Source organism: Solanum stenotomum, chromosome 8 (genome assembly GCF_019186545.1).
Source record: "Solanum stenotomum isolate F172 chromosome 8, ASM1918654v1, whole genome shotgun sequence".
NCBI classification, from domain to species: Eukaryota; Viridiplantae; Streptophyta; class Magnoliopsida; order Solanales; family Solanaceae; genus Solanum; species Solanum stenotomum.
In genome coordinates, this window is record NC_064289.1 from 52,037,733 (window position 1) to 52,059,578 (window position 21,846).

The 21,846-nt window shown below is 32.2% G+C and overlaps 1 protein-coding gene across 3 annotated transcripts in view; it reads left to right on the forward strand.

Annotated features, from left to right (window-relative positions):
- Positions 1 to 21,846, forward strand: part of LOC125875232 (probable serine/threonine-protein kinase PBL9) — a 1,122,098-nt gene that overhangs the window by 335,615 nt on the left and 764,637 nt on the right. The gene's annotated exons all lie outside the window — the stretch shown is intronic.

Consider the following 21,846-nt stretch of genomic DNA (forward strand, 5'->3'; position numbering starts at 1 on the left):
AGAACGAAGCTCAAAAAAAAAGAATTTGATTGGAAACCTTGAAATCCTGTCTTTTGTCTTTCTTGCCGTTTTTTTAGTTGGAGAATTGAGAGTGTAGAAAATTAAAAAAAATTGTGTACTTGATGGAATATATACCCCTAATAGAATTTAAAACATTGTGACTTAGGCTTAGAAAAAATAGAAAAAGATCAAAATAACCTCAATTAAGAAGTTGTCGGAAACCTTCCACGAGGTCATCTACAATCCTTGGTTTGATCTACAGGTCGTAGATCCCATCTGTGGAAGTCGGAGTAAAATTTGAAGTCTTCTATGGGCCCAAATTACGGCATGTAGATGATTTTTCAACCCGTAATTGAGTCCGTCAGAATGAGACCAAAAAAACTTCTTTTTAAAAGTTTGTTTAACGAGTTGATAGTACGGGTCATACTTTCATTTACGATCTGTAAATGAGGTTCATAGTTACCAACTCTGAAAAAATCTATTGTGGTAGTCTCTGGTAAAACATTCATAACTTTTTACTCCAAACTTAAAATGATGAAAAGTTGGTTGCATTGGAAAGAAGACTCATAGCCCTTTAATTTGATAGGTCATGGATCACATAATTCATTATATGTTGAGAGATATGTTCGTTTGAAGTTGACCCTTGCATGAACTAATATGAAAACTTAACTGATAGAATTGCTTTGAACTTGGCTTGATGTTTAGGTACCTTACTATAACACCCTAGAAATTTTTTGAGCTAAGACTCGAACCATCCTTCATTACGAGTAGGATTTTACCAAGGAATTAAAAAATTCTTAAGTGTTAAGGTCACTAGATGTAGCACCTTGAGTTCCAAAAAGAAATAAATTGGAAATAGAAAAATCTGAAATTTTGCAAGTTATGCTTAAGTTATGAGTTTTGGGTCAACTTCAAACGACCATAACTCTCAGTACATGATGATCTAGGCGGGCTACAAGATAGCTAATCAAAGGTGTTTGAATTATCTTTCCAACGCCACCGAGTTTGCTAAATTTAGAGCTCTGAGTAAAAAGTTATGATTAATTTACTAACGACGCTCAAACCTGGCAGCAGCTCCGCGATGGCTCTGCGTTACGGAGCCAATACGGACCTCACTACCTGCTGAAAAACTATTTCGACTCCCAGCTCATTTTACTTATTTCTTTAGGGGTATTTTAGTCCTAAAAATCCTTAGGGGGTCATCTAAATTGCCCTAAACGTGTAGAAAAATCAATTTTCTTAAATCAAACCCTCTCATCCACTCAAAAAAATTCTATGCTCAAGGAATTCAAGAAACACTAAGGCTAGGGTTCTTCTTCCAAGATTTTCCTTCAAGTTCAAGAAGATGGTTCTTTCATGTATGTAAGCTTCCATAGTGTTGGGTTTGTTCACCCACACGTTAATCATGTTAATTTCAGCGTTAAATTCGTTCTAAAAAGTTTATAGTTAAATGTTGTTGATATGTGTTCTTGAATTTGCTTTCGTTCTTGAATTGGGCTGAGATTGAGGAGCTCTTGAGATTATTGTGTCGATTTATAGAGTTGTTTTGAGTTAGATTCTAGTGTACATGTGCTTGGTATCTGAATCTAAAGAGAAGTTGAGCAAAAGAATCGAATTTAGGTGAATTGGGGTTAGAAAACGAAGAAGAAAAAAGTCGGGCGAATCTGGCAACTCAGTCGGCGTCGTGGACCTGCCTCCCCATTTCATAAAAAATTTCTTTGCGTCGCGGAGAGGTCACGTACCCCTCTACCTCAAAAGTTATTTCGCGACCAAATATTTAAATGCATCTCTGCGTCTCGGATTTGCTTCCAGACAGTGATTTTTTTATCGTTTCTCATGTTTAACTATCTAAAAACACTCATAAACATCACGAGATCTTTCTTATCACAAATCACAACCTTGAATTCATAAATCAACTTCAAGGTAGAGCTAAGAGTTAAGTTTTGGGAGTTCTTCCGAAAATTTTGAGAAAGTCCCTTAGAGTATTTTTGAGGAGTTTTCTACAACTTCTAGTAACTTGTTTCAAGACTCGAGCAAGTGAGTATGAGGATGAGGAGAATGTATTCATGAGTCTACTTTGTTATCTTGAGATCTTTCATATCATGAACCATAACTCTTGAATTCATAATTCACGTTCAAGAAAGAGTTAAGAGTAGAGTTCAAGGAAGCCTTTGAGTTCAATTGTGAATCCTTTGAGATCCACCATCGATTTGAGTTAAGTTTTGAGTAAGTAAATATGAGAATGAGAGGAGTCGTATACATAAGTTCCTTATTGATATTTTGACCCTTGAGTCGAGTCGTTCATGCCCATAACTTCCGCATGAACTCCATCGGTTGAGTACCTTTGAGAGGAGTAGTATCTTCAAGCTCTATGTCTTGAGTATTAAGTTCTTAATCCCCTTTGAGATTATATTTCTAATCATGGGACTATTACATGTTACCCATGAAGTCCTTGAGTTGAATTGTTCATGGCCATAATTTCCTCATGAACTCTATAAGTCGAACAGTCTTGAGATGAGAAGTATCTTTGAGTCCTTGAGTTGAGTAGTTCATGCTCATAATTCCGCATGAACCCTCTGAGTTGAGCATTCTTGAAATGAGTAGTATCATTGAAGTTCTTGAGTTCCAAGTATTGAGTTCTATCTATGGTTATTGAAAACCTTGCATTGAGTCGTTCACGTCCATAATTCGGCATGAACCATATTTTAAAAAGTCTTTTACAAACGTTTTAACTTTGTTTTAAGACTTAAACTTGGAGTTGAGTAAAGAGTAAGAGTAAAGTTCATTTCTTCAAAGATTATATGAGAACTAAGTATTCCCAAGAGTTAAAATGTTTTCACATTTGAACAAGAAAGGAAACATCGATTTCCAAGAAAGCCTTTGAGCTAGTTTTTGAGTAATTATCTCAAATCACAGAAAGAGTTTTGTTTTTAAAACATATTAGCTGAGTATATTTTGGGAATAGTATTGAGCACCGATATGGAGACGTGAGTTCATAATAACTCAAGTCTCCATAAAGCATGTAGCCATCATGGGTAGAAAGGATCATACTTTTTAGATGACTCCTTAGTGTTTTGTAGCATAGACTAGTGGATCCACTTAGTTAAGGCGTTCTATATGACGGCAAAGTATAGGACAGTTCTGGCAGCGTGGGAAAGACTTTGTATCATCACTTAGGCTCATAATGGTGGTTGTCGGTTAGAGAAACTCCCACAGAGTTATATTGTATTTTTATATACACATTGAGTATTATTGTATTTTTAATAATAGGGGTCTAGCAATCAGCAATAAGAAATCTTATTGAAAAAGCTTACTCACAAGCGCCTCATGCCTAGTTACCAAATTCCATCATGTTTTTGCGAGCATGAAAATATTAAAATGATGGAGCTCTCGAAAGCCGAATTCCCCATCCTCCTTGCGGACACAAACTTTAAGCCAATACATCCACATTATCCCTCGATTTTCCCCTGCTTCCAATTTCCACAAAAATCTATTCATGGCTCACTCAATAGGTTCACATATATTACTGGAATCAAGAACCATATTCATTACATAAGTTGGAATGATTGAACCACTGTTTTGAGCAATATTTCTCAACCTACTCGCGAGAGACTAGTACACTTCCAATTGTTTATCTTTGAGATTAATCTATCCTGAATATATAAGCAAATGTGATTGTTTTGTTTCTTCCAACCACTATCGGCAAGCCAAGATACCTTCCAGGAGCATTCACCTCTTTAACATGGAGGATATCCACAATCTATTTCTTCACACTTTCATTAGTATTACCACTGACAAAAATATCCGACTTTTGAAAATTTACCTGTTGGCTAGAGGCTACCGGATATATATTCAATCATAATTTAATAGCTTATGCCTTCTACTTTGGTGTTTTAAAGAAAATTAAAGCATCATCAATGATAAATAAGTGTGAAATAGATGGTGCTTAAGTGAAAATTTTAACACCATGAATTCAGCCTTGAATAGACATTTGCTTCAAAAACACTAACAAACCTTCTGCAATTATCAAAAATAGATGAGGTGATATAGGATCACCTTGCCTCAAACCTTTTTTGGAGAAATATTTTTGAACTTCTTGCCACCATAACTAGATTGATAAGTAACTATGGTTACAAAATCTCATATTTATCATCATTGCTTGTCGAAAATCCCATCCAACACGATCATAAATTTTATTTATGTCCGTCATAAATGTTGCATAACTCACTTTGCTTTGTGTTTTCCTCTTTAGATAATGCATAGCTTTCAAGGAAATCATTGTGTTATCTGTAATTTATCTTCTTGGAATGAATGCTCTTTGGACCTCAGAGATTATTAGATTCATACTTCGTTTTGTTCTGTTGGCAAGAATTTTTACCAACATTACAAAGGGAGATAGGACATAAATCAATAACAAATTTTGGTTGTTTCTTTTTGGCGCGTACTGTACAACAGAGATATAGTGTAACATATGAAAACTACTTATAGTGACGGTATGACTTTTTTATCTCCTTAAAAATAAGCATCATTTGATATTTACTAGTGAAGTTTCGCTTTGAAAATTCATGGCTTTGAGAAACGGATATTAAGTGAGGCATTGGAGAAAGGGGCAACATATTACATCTCAAATTGAACATTGTGGGAGCTTTTTACAGATCTGGGATCGTAACATAAAGAAACAATTTTAAGAAGTTTTGACCAAAGTAATACAAATATAAAACTGATGAACAAAAGTAATACACATTTTTAAAAAATAACCAAAATAGTATAAACGCTATCACCAGTAACGTTTTATCTATTATTTTATTTATAAAAATTTGACGGACAGAAAGTGAAAAAAGAACGGATGTTAACATAAAACGTTAGTAATAGTAACGAATTTGCTTCAACTTACGTCAGTTGCTTGCATTCAATTTTTTTTCTTTTTAATTAAATTTATCCTTTTTTTTATTCGTTTACTTTTGGCAAAGATATGAATAATGTCATTTCTTCGATGTTTATGCTTGTTCGCATATGTTAGAATTGTGAAAATATTTATCAGTTTCTCTATGTTTAAAATGGTGTAAATAAAAAATTAATTCAAGGTAAATTTTGTATTTTTAGATTTGACCTAATTACTAAGATTTTAATTACACTAACTTGCTTGTTTAAAATAATAAAAATTACACTGTATTTTATTCCAACCACTTTACTTGTCATCTTTGTGAAAAATAATTGGTTCAAAATAGTTGTCATTTTAAAAAAAAATCAAGGTATAATTAGTTGTTTGTTTTCACCTTTATCTTAATTCATAAATATAGATAGATATTTTGGATCAAAAATTTTAAATTATTTAATCAACACCACTTAAAATTTATCTTAATAAAACATTTATCAAATATTCATTTTTATAATTATTGAAATGATTTATTACCACACAAATATATAAAATATTTAATTAACACTATTTAAAAAATACTGTGAATTAAATATTACAAGTACAACTGCAATCTCTTTTTAAAAAATGTAGTTTTTCATATTACGTTATCAACAGTAACGATTTATGCTAACAGTAGTTGGTTTCTCTGTTTTTTATCTGTTAATTTTTATGAATAAAATAATAGATAAAACGTTACTCATGGTAGCGTTTATACTATTTTGGTTACTTTTTAAGAATATGTATTACTTTTGTTCATTTGTTTTATATTTATATTATGTTGGTCAAACTAATGCTAAAGATGCTTATGAAATCTTGTTAAGGAAACAAAACAATTATTGGAAAGAGAGAGTCATGATAGAAATACCCATTATTTTCATCTTATGGTCATCTTACAATGAAAAAAATACAATTAACAGGGTCCATTTAGTGTCGTTACTGACATTGTTGAAAGGAGAGTTTCTGATGAAATTACCAAAAATTTAATGCATCCTTTTACAATTGAAGAGATCAAACTACGTCTTTAGCATACATCCGGATAATATAAATCCCTCGAACCGGATAGATTAAAAGCGGACTTCTTTCGATATTTTTGGAGATAATGTTTCTAAGGCTGTTATAGAATACTTGAATAATAATTCACTTGCGCCAGGAAATAACAAACTATTAGTAAGTTGAACTTAAATTAAATTTTAAAAAAAAAACAATTTATAAGGTAATTGTCACGTTTGATCCAACTGTTTTTATTATTAATTCATCACTCTTATCTTGCAAAATTGTTTATCATTAATTTTGGGCACAATTAATTTAATAATTTTTAATATTGTATATTCTTGAAATTACATTATTATTATATTATATTATGATTATTTATTTATCAAGTTTATATAATTTGGTATTTTTATTAATTAATAAATAGCAGTCCAATTTAATCACCTTTGCTATTTAAAAAAGGGTCATTCGTATAAATATATATATTTTTTGGTGATCTTTAGTTTTTACTCCTCATAATCCCTAATTTTTAGTTTTATCCTTCTAGTTTAAAGTAAAAAAATGTCAAAAATGTTTGTGACAACAGGAAAAAAAAGACAAAAGTCGAAAAATATAAATTTAGTGGTATAAGTTATGCTCCAAGTCAAAAGAAATAATTAAAGTCGAGACACAAGTTATTTCCCTAGGATAAGTGTAGTGGCATAAATTATGCCTCAAGACAAAAGAAATTAAGTCCAAGACAAAAAAAAATTAGTAACCCAAATTACGCCCCAAGACATAAATTATGTGGCACATTCAGTGGCACGAGTTACGCCTCAAAATATAAAATTAATGGTACAAGTTAAGCCACAAAGCATAAATTTAGTTGTAGAAGTTATGTCTCAAAGGCAAAATTTCTCTAAGCAGTACATTGAAAAACTTAATTTAAAAATCAGTCAGTACATTGAAAAACTTTAAAAATTAACCACTTTTAAATTCAATTTTCGTCCAAATCTTATTTAAATTCTAATCAATTGACCCATTTATAACCAACATCACCTCCAATTTAGTGTCAATTCCCTGACCCAATTCGCAAAACCTCTCAACCCATTTAACATGACACAAACTCACCTGATCAATCACAAATTCACAATCTACCCCACTTTCCAATGCAGTGGTTTCCCAAAATATTTTAATCAGATATTTTAATCTCAAAACCCCTGGCACTATATTCCTTTAGTCCCATATTTTGAAAACAAAAATTCTTATTATATAAATAAAAAGTTCCTTTATTAATATATAACTTATGTCTCATGAATTTTCTATGTATAATGATTATGTTATGGTATTCGATTCATTAGAGCTGGTCAGTTTATCAAGTTATGATATTGAGTGTTAGAGGCCCAATTAAGATTTGGAGAATTGTATTAATTTATGATATATCAATATTTTTAACTCTAAAAAGTCATTATTAGTCAACTAGCTAAAGAAAGAAAAAGCTTTTAAACTATTTAAATAACTTTAAAATATCATTTCTATTAATAGTTATTCTAGAACAAGAAAAAGTAAGTCAAAATTACTATTGAACTATTTGAAATTGAACAAGTTGTCTTAATTCTTCAATTTATTTTTTGAGGGGTGAGAAGGGAGGAGGGAAAGGGAGAATTGAATTTGTGAGAAATATAATAATAACATAAAAAAAGTAGTATAAAGACTTTTTATTTTAACAAATATAAAGATGTTATATAATTTTTTTCTTGCTCTTTACCCATTAGTCATTTTCTTACCTATTAGGTACTATAGTTTGGTTGTGGGTCTAATATCTCCTTTAATTTCATTGTAATTAAGTACTTTATTTTTTACTATATTAATTTTAATTGTGAGTGATTATTTTATGTGGAATTTGAATGAGGTCATCACGAATGTGAACCTGATTAATAATTATATATATGACAACTTTGATGAATACGTAAATCAGCCTACCGTAAAAAAATACCAAGGAAAAGTTTACTCTTTATCAAAAATATTGACCCTACGAAATATATGTTTTAGGGTCTAGGCCAAAAATAAAGTGTATCGTGCAAAGATGATGGATAGTACTTAACTAATANCCCATTAGTCATTTTCTTACCTATTAGGTACTATAGTTTGGTTGTGGGTCTAATATCTCCTTTAATTTCATTGTAATTAAGTACTTTATTTTTTACTATATTAATTTTAATTGTGAGTGATTATTTTATGAGGAATTTGAATGAGGTCATCACGAATGTGAACCTGATTAATAATTATATATATGACAACCTGATGAATATGTAAATCAGCCTATCGTAAAAAAATACCAAGGAAAAGTTTACTCTTTATCAAAAATATTGATCCTACGAAATATATGTTTTAGAGTCTAGGCCAAAAATAAAGTGTATCGTGCAAAGATGATGGATAGTACTTAACTAACAATAATATATGCCTAGACTAGTGTTTTAGTCTTTGTTAAGCAACAAAGATCAACTTAAATTGTTTCACCTATCATGTAAACTAATGTATCACATCTTACTCGGATTAATGTTTTTGATGTACTTCTATATTTTGTTTCAGTTGCATTTGAATTCTCTTGGACTTTAGCAAAATGAATGATAAATGTTTATGAGATTAGTGTGAGACACTCAAACCATCACTACACCATAATAGAGATAGTTAAGGTCACGAACACAGGAGGACATAATTACATGATACATAAATAATTCATAACGTTTTATCTTTAACGAAAAAATTGATCAATTCTATATGCATACTAGGGTGATTATAATTTGCAGGTTTAGCAACATAATATAAATATAAGTAGGATAATGAAATTTCAAAGGTGCACTAAAAATAAGGCAAACATTGCAATTTCCTATATGTAAGTAATATTTAACACCATTAGCCTTGAGTTGCCAAGAAGATGTGATAACAATGTATCAAATATACTAATAAGTTGGAACGGAAGTAAATTATTTTGGGATCCTTATTCATTTTTTAGGATTACCAATTTGATTCCTTATTCATTCTTAGGGGCCTAATTTGACCCCTTACTCATTTATAGGGGTCCAATCCGACCCCTTATAATAGATCTCTTTACTAATCTGAAGAATTCATTTATAAATTGTTTGGTTATAAATAAAATTCATTGTATAACTCGATTGGACCCCTAAAAATTAAAAAAATTAAGATTATTAGAGTATGAGGCTTATCAATTCAAGTATCCAACCACCATTGAAGTACTACTCATGGGCAATCAGTCCATCGCATTCAAAAATCATTAGGGAAACATAATTTCCTGAATCATTAGCGGTAAATTATCTTTTCAATTCGACAATAAGCTTGACAATACCAATACCAATCATGTCATAGCCTTTGTATTGAAAATAAAAAAAAGTGTGTGAAACAACTATAAAAAAATGTATGGAAATTTAACATCAAATTAATTATCTTGATGATATGATTGCACTCCTTGTTATTATAGTATATCAGCTGGTCTAAATACATGTATTGTTCGTTTGTGGTTTCATTGCAATTTTTGCAATGAAGCTTCACAAAGTATACAATATCAATGAATGAAAAAGAAATAGAACTAAAGATGATTGTTGAAATTGATTTTTTTAAAAAGTAACATGAAGAAATATGGCATAGTCACACTATCAATGCCATGTTTTGGATTCATCTTCTCCGCGTTCTTTATACATGCTGAGATTTCTAACAAAAAAACTAACTTCTTATGTTACACAGAAGATAACATGTGCTCTTGCACAACAACTATATATATATATATATATATATAGCTTTATGTGGTTTAATTTTTGTTACATTGATGACATTAGGAGTATCACCCAAATTTGTACATACCACACATATATACTGATTGAGCTCTATTAAATAAAGGAGTTCAATTATTTTTAGTAGTAATAATTGCTAGGGAAAAAGACCAATCAAAGGTACAAGTCTTGACATATGTGAACAATGTGATGGATATGGTACTACAAAAAATGTATTTGTCACATTAATTGTAATATATCGTGTTTTGTCAAAAAGGAAGAAGGGGTGAAAAAATATGAATTAATTTATCTTTTAGAAACTAAGTATGCACACACATGCACCACCCTAAGACATTTTCTTTATTACTACTATATATAAGACTATAATCATAGCTTGTTCTCCTCACTCAACAACTTAAAAATTGAAATTTTCCTTTACTACTACTACTACTTTCTTAGACTACAATTACATTTATTCTCTTCACACAATATCTTAAAACTTGAGCTTTGAAGATAAGGCTTCTACTTGAGATTACAATCGAAGTACGTAACATTGAAATCATGATTCCATCGTGAGGTATTGACGATCATACCATGCCATATTTTTTTAAGGTTTGATATTTTAAGTTTGTATGAAAATTTTGATCGTTTAGATTGATTAGTACATCAAATTCTTTTCTATTCTTTTTTCCCCTTCGTTTTAGCTAAGATGTGAGGAATGTGTCATTGTAACAAAGGAACAATGCGTCTATATGAGTGTATATGCTTACCATAATCATAACATATTTAACCATGATATAAATAAAAAAATACAAAATCGTCATAAATAGTCTCTTAAATATACACTTATCGAATTTAGTCTTTTAATTATCCAAAGTCTCATCAAGTTTGGTCTCTTAACTATACACTTACCTATTTTAGTTCCTTAATTATATATACATTGACCAGTTTTAGTCCTTTAAGTATTAAAAACATATCAGATTTGATAGTTGTCTATTTATTTTTATAAATAGTTTAGGCTTGTATTAATAGAATTCATGCCTCTGTAAAATAAAATCTTTACTCTATTTTCAGTTTTTTCTCTCTCCACGCTATTTTTTCTTCAAATTATGCTTGTGAAAATAACACTAGCCTTAATGATTTAAATTAAATTAATGAGGAAAGAAGAGATAAGTCATGATTTTATTCAATGGGGGAGGGGGTATAATGAAGCATACTATTTGTTGCTAATGACTTGAATATATCATAGGTTGATAGTTCATAATCAACGTAAATTTTTTTAATTTATTTTCATACAAAAGAAAAATAAGAGATTTGATCTTATTACTCAAATTTCTCTACGTAAAATAAAAATAACAGAATCAATTTATTTCAAAATAAAAAGAAATCTAAAAAAATTATATGCAAATCTATCATTTTTAAATTTCAACTTCTAAAAGTTTAAACAAACTCCCTTCAATAAAGTTGTTAGAGTTTTCGGAATCAAATTATATGAGTAAAGAACTGTTAATTTTATTCTCATCGCAAAAAAACATTTTTCATTAAATAGAAATAAACCTCTTGCCACATTTACGGATTAATAACTTTTTTTCTTTTTTATAATAAGTTTTAGCATATTCAAGTCATTAGCAACAATTATGTTTCATTTTATCCTTCATTGAATAAAATTAGGATTTATATTTAATTTTCTTGTAAATTTTATTTTGAATTGTTGAGGTTAAGATTTTTTTTCCATAAGAGTAATTTAAAGAAAAAGTAGCAGGGAAAGAGAAACAACTGAAAAAAGGGCTAAGAATTTAATTCCATGGAGACAAGGATTTCGTTAATATAAACCTAAGTTATTTGTATTTTAAAAAATAGGCAGAGATCAAACCTGATGAGTTTTTTAAAACTTAAAGGACTAAAACTGGTAAGTGTATAGTTAAGCGACCAAACCTTTATAAGATCTGGGATAGTTAAAGGACTAAATCCGGTAAGTGTACAATTAAGGGACTATTTTAGACCTACTCCACAGTTCATGGACCTCCAAAATTGTACTACTTAGTAACTTTCTGATCCATTAACCTTTGTTTTTCTAATGATTGATTAATTTACATGTTGTCGTTATTGATCGGTGCAAAGGGTGTAAGCGAGTAGGAACGATTTCGTTAATTTATAACTTTGAAATCGAATTCATGATTGCGGATTCAAAAACTTATGTTCCTCTTATGATATTTGAATGTGATGGGATGGTTTCCAAAGATTACGCCTTCAATGGAGATTGGAAGCTTATCATTGTTAGTTTTTATAACTTATATTTTAATTCCACTAAAATTATACATTATTTCATGTCAAGCAATATTTAACAGGCATATATGATGATTCTATTTGTAGGCGTCCGATAACTTTTTCGAGGTAAACTTAGTAGGCAAAAAGTTCAAGGGAATCAAGCAAGAGTATGGTGATATGCAGCCTGTCGTGAAGAACATCAAGGGAAGATTTACCCTTCAATCATGAGAATGACACAATGTTTTAATCGAAGTGTGTTTACAAGTTAAATAAAATTTGTACACTGTGAAAGTTAGTGAATATTAATTGTTAGTTAGTTGTATGCCTATGTTTATTTTAATCATGTTTTAATTTTTAAGTGGGTTTGGTAGCAACTTCTATATATACTAGAGGGGCAAGGTCTGTTCTTAGCACAAGCCCAATATGGCAAATGTTACGAACAAAGGATTGCTGAAAATTATTCAACTATATAAACCACAATTTGCAATGAATCAACTTATTCAAGTTATGTATAATTTAGTGAAATGAGTTATATAGTAAGTTAGAAACAAAGTGGCATGTAACACCCCGTATTCGAAAAAAGAGTAACAAACCAAAATTCAGAACTTACAGGTGCCATCCACGTGGACCACCGACGGTCCGTAGGTGGAACCACGGACCGTAGGTGGGGTCCGTGGATTGGCCACTCAGGAAATTGTCCAGGCCATGAACGACGATTGGACCTACGGACCGTAGGTCGATGGACGGTATGTGGTCCAGGGGTCCGTCGATGGCCCAAAATCTCTGTATCTACTGACGGAGTGTAGGACGGATCGTAGGTCCATCCACGGTCCGTCAATGGGGTCCCGTGGGTCAGCAACTGCAGTTATTTTCTGGGTTAGTTGGGTCTTTTCCTAATTAATTAATTTCTATACTATGTCATTTTACCTTCATCTAGAACCCCTATATAAGTATTTTCACCCCCCAAATTCACCCCATTTAATCCATTATTCCAAATCCCCAAAAGAATTCCCAAAACTCCTCTCAAATATTTTCTCTCTAGAAATTTGAAGAAGAATAAGAAGATTCAACTTAGGGTTTCAAGCTAAGGATCCAATTCCTCCATTGAAGTTAAGCATTTGGAGTCAAGATATTATAGTTTTCATCCATGGATTTCTTTCATCCACGGAGTCCCCAAATTCGTCTATTTCAAAAGGATAGAATTCTCCAATTATCTAGGGTTTTCTTCAATTACCATGGGTTCTTATGATTATTGAATTGAATAATTGAATTATGATCTTCTAAGAATGAATTGATGATTTACTCTAGTTTTATGATGTTTTCCTCTATAAACCCATGTAATTCCCATGTTTTCAAGTTATGAACTAAATTTTATGGGATTTTGATCTTCAAGGAAGAGTTTTATGAAATTGAGCATGTACTACTAGTTTTACATGAATTTATGATGAAATCCATATCTAATCCATGTTTTCTAAAGTGTTTGTGATTGAAAGTGGGTTTTGACCTCAAGGAGGTAAATTATGGTCTTATGCATTTTCTATGAAACCTATGCAATTGTTTTAAGAGTGCTTTGAGAGTAAGGTACCAATGATGATGTTGTTGTCGTATTGTTGAAAGGACATTCTTATAAACACATAACTATGATGATGTGAAAGGTCTTCTCACATAGTAAGGATTCTTAGGTAGAAAGGCTTTCTCACCTAATTGAATCTAAGATTAAAAGTGATCATGGATGGTGATAAGTTACTCACGCATGGTCTAAAGAGATATCCTAATGAACTAACTTGGATTGGTTGTCCAAGGGACATCTTTCCATGAGACATGAGTTAAGTCAAGACATAATAACTATTCTGTGGGAATTAATGCTTAGCATCGAGTGGATATTGAATATGAGATGGAAGCTCTCACGTTAGTAGAGTACGGGCTTCCCAAGAATGGAAACTCTCATGTCAGTAGAGTCCGGATTTAAAAATTAAGTCTCATGAGATGGAAGCCCTCACGTCAGTAGAGGCCGGGTTTCTAGTAACAATCTCCTTATCCCATAAACTACATCTCCCCGTAAGATACTTAGCTAGTGGATTCACCTAAGCTAAGAATTCATGGTTCTACCTTAGGCAAGTAGGACAACCCTTTTCGGTGTGGGTAACACCAGGTGATCATGTTATAGCTCACATGGTCTCTTGTCGGTTAAGGCTTATTCCCCAACAAGATTAATAATGAACTAAGGCTACTTAAAGAAGTATGGCATATGTGTTCAAAGGTTTTAAAGATGATGCCAGCTTGTATTGACTATGATGTTATGACTTATGTTTTCCAACTCTTTCAATACATGATGTTTTAGCTTTATTAAGTTGCATGTCATGAAATGAAATGTCCCTTTTAGCATGTTTTAAATGTTTTTATTCATGGCTATCATACTTAGTGCATTTTTGTACTAACGCATACTCTTGCCTACATTTTTCCAAATCTAGGGTCCAATAGTCAGGTTCCCGAATTTCGTGGCTTGAGTTTGACTTGGATATTTTCTGAGTTTTGGTGAGTCCTCATGCTTTGAGGATGGAGTTTACTGTTTTCAGTTTCTTTCATGTATTTCTCTTTTGTACATGATGTATGGGATAGGCCCAATTTCATTCTATTGTATTAGATGGCTATGATGAGACATGAGTCTAGACTTCCGTTTTTCTATAAAAATTATTTTTGGACTTGGACTGTTGTTTTACTCTTATTGTTCTATTTCTTATGTTATGAGAGCTAAGTGGCTTGTATGGAGTCCTTCGGGGTTCTATGCGCCATGTTACATCTAAGGGGTACCCCTGGGTCGTGACATAACATTTGCAAACTGTACACAATACCAAACCTTAATAGAAAAAAAACATCAAATGTTAACATAACACGGAACAACTTGCACCAAAAAAATTCGAAAAGAAAGAAAATGGAAAGAAGCATTTTAGTGGTGTCTCATTTTTTAGACTATGCAATATGTCATGGGGAACATCAACTCTTCAACTCATTGCACATGTCTATTTTTTGATGTCCGGATAGTACTAGTTGTTATTTTTGCAAATTATTGAAAAGGAATACACCAAAAATAGCCGGGTGAAGTAGCATGGATGGAGTATAGCTTCCTGAGCCTATCTTCACCAACAATAATACGAAATGATTATGTTGAAGTTCAAATATTAAACATTTATGAAAATGATGATGATGATTTATATACTAGTAAATCGATGATTCATATTTACATGAAACATCGGTGGATGTTTTAGTGAATGTTATAGCAGCAACTCTATAAGGAACTTTTCAACTAAAGCTTCAATTAGAGTTCAGAGAAAGAAAATGTCAGAAGTCGAATGTCAAGATCAATGATATAAATAAAATATGATGTTGAATCCAACAGTATACAAATGATAAAGTTCACATTGCTCACATGCATTCTTGTTGGTGATATCCAAGCTTAGGAGTATAGAGTCATGTACAACTAGAGGGTTTAAGCATTTATAAATTGTGGATGCATATTGCTTATAGTTAAGTATGCTACTAGCGTCAATAAATCTAACTTTACATGGCCTAAAAGAAAGATCCATGTGCTTGAAAAATAGATAAGATTGACATGGTCATTAAATAATTATAAGAAACCAAACCAATTAACTATGAGAGTAACCTAAATTGCAAGCAAAAGTATACTGTTAAAGTCACTTGCCTTTGAAGATCAAACCTTGTTAAAGCAGCTTGCAGAATTCTCAAATTGTGAGACTATGATGATTGTGTCCCCAGAGGATTGAGTTTCAAGAACCGACACAAACTAGGTTACCCGAACAAAGACAATTGAAACACTCTCATTAGTTGTTCCATCATCAATAGTGGTGGCTTTTTATATAGAGAAACACTATCTGATTCATACACCTGCAACAGTATATCAGGAACTAACATGAACATGTCACATTTTTATGATGATTTGGTTTAATGTTCAGTGCTTAGCACAGGTCCAACACTATCAAATTTGTGACATGAAACTCAAAATTATATCAAACCATACCAAAATGCCCGAGGCTTTTCGAGTCACTATTATAAATCACACTAATAGTAGAATTTAATTAGTGTTGTCGATACTTACATGGTATCAGTAAGTGCATAGGTAACGAAAGAAGTATAAACCACTTGGGTGTATGCTTTCCAAACTAAAACACGTACCTATAAACTAAAGCAACAATCATTGCAAATGAAAACTGATACTCAAGCAATTGAGCATTCTAAATTCATTCAGATATGAAGTTATCAGTCTAAAAACACGTACCTATAAACTAAAGCAACAATCTTTGCAAATGAAAACTAATACTCAAGCAATTGAGCATTCTAAATTCATTCAGATATGAAGTTACCAGGAAGCTATTGTTGCATATATAAAATATCTTTTGTATACATTATTGTGCTTAATAAGATGCTTATCTCTACCACGTGTAAAAGATACAAGTACATTATCAAAAATAATATTAGACATATCAAATGTATGTATCTTCAAACGTGTCTTGATCATTTCAATGAACTGGAGCTACACTCCACTGCTTGGTAGTCATCCTTGGCTATTTAAGAAACCACATAGCAAGGAAGTATTTTGAGGTATCTTCAAAAATCTAGTAAAAAATTAAACTTAAGAGGGCTGCAAAAATAAAATTAGAGAGCTATAAAACAAAAGATACATTTGTGAGAGGTTCTTATACCATATTGTCAGAATATTATCATAGGTAATAAAATAAACAACTAAAGCCAATGCCCTTGGGCTATTTTTTTTTTTTTTGCATCTTATATTAACATATTTGTTGGCTATGTACTTTATAGGGGTCAATATAAAATCTACAATCAGTTGTATTCGTGTAACATAATAGTTTCACCATTTCAACTTGCCTCTCGAATTCCTAATCTATCATCTAACTTGATCTCAAAGAGAAATGTTTTGTTACGGGAGAAAGACCAGCAATGTACAATGACTATGGTTATAAGATGATTGAGATCGATCGTGCATTTGTGTCCATTACAATTCCTAATTCTTACTATGATTTCCTAAATATCCAAACTAAAGTCTCAATCCTTCAACTATAATTCTTAAGACATGAAAATACTCTCATCTTTGGTTCCATTAGTATTTAAGAGAGTATCCAATCAACTCAAGAATCTAATATAGCCTCTACAGAAAATAAGAACTAAGCTTAATGATGATATTATTATATATAGTTTAAGCAAATAATAAACTTATCTATGTTATAACTCATAGCTCTAAGCCCCAATTCCTTGGTAAAAAGAGTTATCGCCTTTAAATCATCTACAAAGGAAAAGAAGGAACTGCTCGAAAGGGACCACACAACAATGGCTCATAACTAGAAAACATAACAACAATGTCTCCTAGCTGAAAAATAATGGCTCCCAACTAAAAATTTCTCTCAATCACTCTCTAACAGAAAGTCATTTTCCCTTTTTCAAAAAGTTAACTTGGACTTCTTTCCTAAGCGGAGATTTGGACTTGTTACAGAATATTGTAAATATATTTGTTTACCTTATATAGATAGGAGAGATTTATAGGAATCATAAGAAATATGTAGGGTATTTTCTTAACTTTGATGATGTTTCTTTCTACTGCATATATACATGTAATGTTAATATAATAAAAAAGAAGTTCAATTCTATAAACTTCATGGTATCAGAGAAACTAGGGCTCAAGATCTTGGTTCAGAAATTTTGGAACTGTTCCTAGGATCTTGGGAAAAGGTTTCAACTACTTAGGACTTGGGAGAATACATGAGCTTGTTGTCCCAACATCGTCTCATCCGTTTTAATGTACTCCAGATTGATTTTTGGTGTTGAATCACTACATGATAATAATTTCTTCACTTTCAAGTTCAATTTTTATCCTTTACATCTGTGACGTAAGAAATAGAAATTGCTTTGCGCTTCAGTGGCTGCTTGTGTTCAGTTTTGGTGTCAATTTTTTTGCTCTTTTCAATCACTTTGGTGTCATATTTTTTTATCATTTGCTCTTCTTGATCAATTTCTTGGCTAAACTTAGTTATAATGTCTGACGATAAATCTGTCATGACTGAAATTGTTTCAACATTGTCTAAAATTATTGATAATAAATTAAATGGGTCTAATTATTTAGATTGAAGTAGAAAAATCAGGATCTACTTACATAGTGTTGAAAAGGATGACCATCTTATCCAAGATCCTCCAACTGATGATACTAAAAAGACTTGACTTAGATATGATACTAGACTACTCTTGCAAATTATAAACTCTTTTGCCAATGAAGTAGTTGGTTTGGTTCATCACTGTGAATTTGTGAAAGAGTTGATGGATTATTTAGAGTATTTATATTCTGGCAAAGGTAATTTATCTCGGATTTATGAAGTTTGTAAGGCTTTATATCGTTCTGAGATGGAAGCTAAGTCACTTACTACATACTTCATGGAGTTCAAGAAAACCTATGAGAAACTGAATGTACTTCTACCATTCAGTACTAATATCAAGGTGCATCAGGCACAGAGAGAACAAATGGCGATAATGAGTTTTTTAGCTGAACTCCCATTTGAGTTTGAGACTGCTAAATCATAGATCTTGTCCAGTTCTGAGATCAGCTCTCTCAAAGATGTTTTTAGTCGGTTGTTGCGCACAGAGAGTACTTCATCCAACCAGCAGATCAATGTGCTTATTGCAAAAGGATGAGGAGGAAGAAATAATGCATGGAGATGGAACAATGACAATGATGCATGGAGATGGAACAACAACAATAAGGTAGGGAGATGGAACAATAACAAAGATGTAGGGAAGTGGAATCATAACAATGATAATGGAAGGTGGAACAACAACAATAATGTTGGAAGATGGAACAATAACAAATGAGGATACAATGATGTTGGGAGATGGAATAATGACAATAATTGTCGCTATTGTAAGAAATTACATATTCGCAACCAACAACTTCAGACTCAGACTGCCACTGTTGTTGCCATTTCTAGTTCACCCTTAACTGTTACAATCCCAACTGATGAGTATTCTCGGCTTACAAAGTATTAAGTATCATTGAATGAAACCACTCCAGCCCTTGCCCTTATTGAGTCAGGTAACAAATGTCTCATTTCCTCCTCAAGCAATTGGATCATTGATTTGGGTGTCACAGATCACATGACAGTTAATCCCAAAATAATCTCTACATTCCGATCACATAAAGTACCATACCATAACTGATGGATCTAGTTATACCATTGAGGGATATGGAACTGTTAACCCCACTTCATCTATTACTTTGTCCTCTGTGCTAGGTCTCCTTAGTTTTGTCTTTAATCTGATTTATTTGAGTAAACTTACCAACCAACAACAATGTTTTGTCTCATTATTTCTTGAATATTGTCTTTTTTAGGATCTATGACGAAGTAGATTATTGATAAAGGACATGTATCAGATGGTCTCTACATTATTGATGAATAGGCGCCTCCATCAGTTGCTTGATCCAGCATCGTTTTATCATTTGAAACACATTTTCATTTGGGACATCCTTCCTTACCGATTTTGAAGAAATTATGTCCTCGATTTCATAATGTACCTTCAATAGATTGCGAGTCTTATCATTTTGCAAAACACCATAAAAGCTCGTTAAGTCCTAGAAATAATAAGCGGGCTGATTTTGCTTTTAAGTTAGTTCATCAGTTATTTGGGGATCTGTCTGATTGTGTCTAAAGTTGGGTTCAAATATTTTGTTACTTTTGTGGATGTTTTTTTTCCGAATGACATGGATTTACTTTATGAAAACTTGTTATGGAGTGTTCTCTCATATCTCTAATTTTTGTGGTGAGATTAAGACACTATTTAATGTTTCTTCACATATATTGAGGAGTGATAATGCTAAAGAATTCATGTCAGCATCATTTCAAAACTATATGAATCAATAAGGTATTCTTCATCAATCTTCGTGTATGGATACACCCTCTCAAAATAAAGTAGCTGAGAGGAAAAATAGACATTTTCTTAAGACTGCTCGTGCTTTGCTATTCCAAATGAAGGTACCTAAGTAATTTTGGACGGATGCGGTATCCACAACTAGCTTTTTAATTAATCGCATGCCATCCATAGTGGTTAATGGTGATATTCCATATGGTGTCCTCGTTCCGAATAAGCCATTATTTTCATTAGAGCCAAAAGTGTTTGGAAGTACTTGTTATGTTCGTGATGTGCGACCCCATGTTACTAAACTAGATCCAAAGGCTTTGAAGTGTGTTTTTTGGGATATTCTCGCTTACAGAAGGGTTACTAATGCTACTCTTCAACCCTTAACAGATATATGGTGTCAATATATGNCAGTTGCTTGATCCAGCATCGTTTTATCATTTGAAACACATTTTCATTTGGGACATCCTTCCTTACCGATTTTGAAGAAATTATGTCCTCGATTTCATAATGTACCTTCAATAGATTGCGAGTCTTATCATTTTGCAAAACACCATAAAAGCTCGTTAAGTCCTAGAAATAATAAGTGGGCTGATTTTGCTTTTGAGTTAGTTCATTCAGATATTTGGGAATTTGTCCGATTGTGTCTAAAGTTGGGTTCAAATATTTTGTTACTTTTGTGGATGTTTTTTTTCGAATGACATGGATTTACTTTATGAAAACTTGTTCTGGAGTATTCTCCCATATCTTTAATTTTTGTGGTGAGATTAAGACACAATTTAATGTTTCTAAACATATATTGAGGAGCGATAATGCTAAAGAATTCATGTCAGCATTATTTTAAAACTATATGAATCAATAAGGTATTACTCATCAATCTTCGTGTATGGATACACCCTCTCAAAATGAAGTAGCTGAGAGGAAAAATAGACATTTTCTTGAGACTGGTCGTGCTTTGCTAATCCAAATGAAGGTACCTAAGTAATTTTGGGCGGATGCGGTATCCACAACTAGCTTTTTAATTAATCGCATGCCATCCATACTGGTTAATGGTGATATTCCCTATGGTGTCCTCATTTCGAATAAGCCATTATTTTCATTAGAGCCAAAGGTGTTTGAAAGTACTTGTTATCTTCGTGATGTGCGACCCCATCTTACTAAACTAGATCCAAAGGCTTTGAAGTGTGTTTTTTGGGATATTCTTGCTTACAGAAGAGTTACTGGTGCTACTCTCCAACCCTTAACAGATATATGGTGTCAATATATGTGGTATTCTCTGAGAACATTTCTTTTTTCCTTCGCCAGACACTTTTCCCACTCAGGGGCAGGAAGAAAAAGAATGACTCATTTATAAGACCACTCCACCGAGCTCAGAATACCATAAAGAAGTTTGTGATAGTGTTGAGCAGTTAACTGAAAATATGTCTTCTGATGTTCCTCCTGCTCAAATAAAGCCGCCGATAATTCAAGTTTATTCCAGGCGATAAGCGACCAATGATACATGTCCAACACCAACTCTTTCGTCATCAGATCCTCCTCCGATCAATCCCTCTCCAACATAAAATCTTGACATACCCATTGCTCTTTTCAAAGGTAAACGTCAGTGTCAATTAGTATATTTCATTGCTAATTTTATCTCATATGACCACTTATCTCTCGCATTTTGCTCTTTGATTGCTTCTCTAGATTCTATTGTTGTACCTAAAACAGTTCAAGAAGCTTTGAGTTACTCTAGGTGGTATGATGCAATTCTCGAGGAGATACATGCATTAGATGAAAATTACACTTGGGGTTTGGTGGACTTACCAAAAGGGAAAAAGGCAGTGGGATGTAATGAGTTTTTACAGTTAAAGTAAATCCTGATGGTATCGTGGTGAGGCTTAAAGCCATACTAGTGGCTAGATATGCTCAGACTTATGGGGTGGATTATTCTGATACTTTTCTCCAGTGGCCAAACTCATTTCCGTTCTC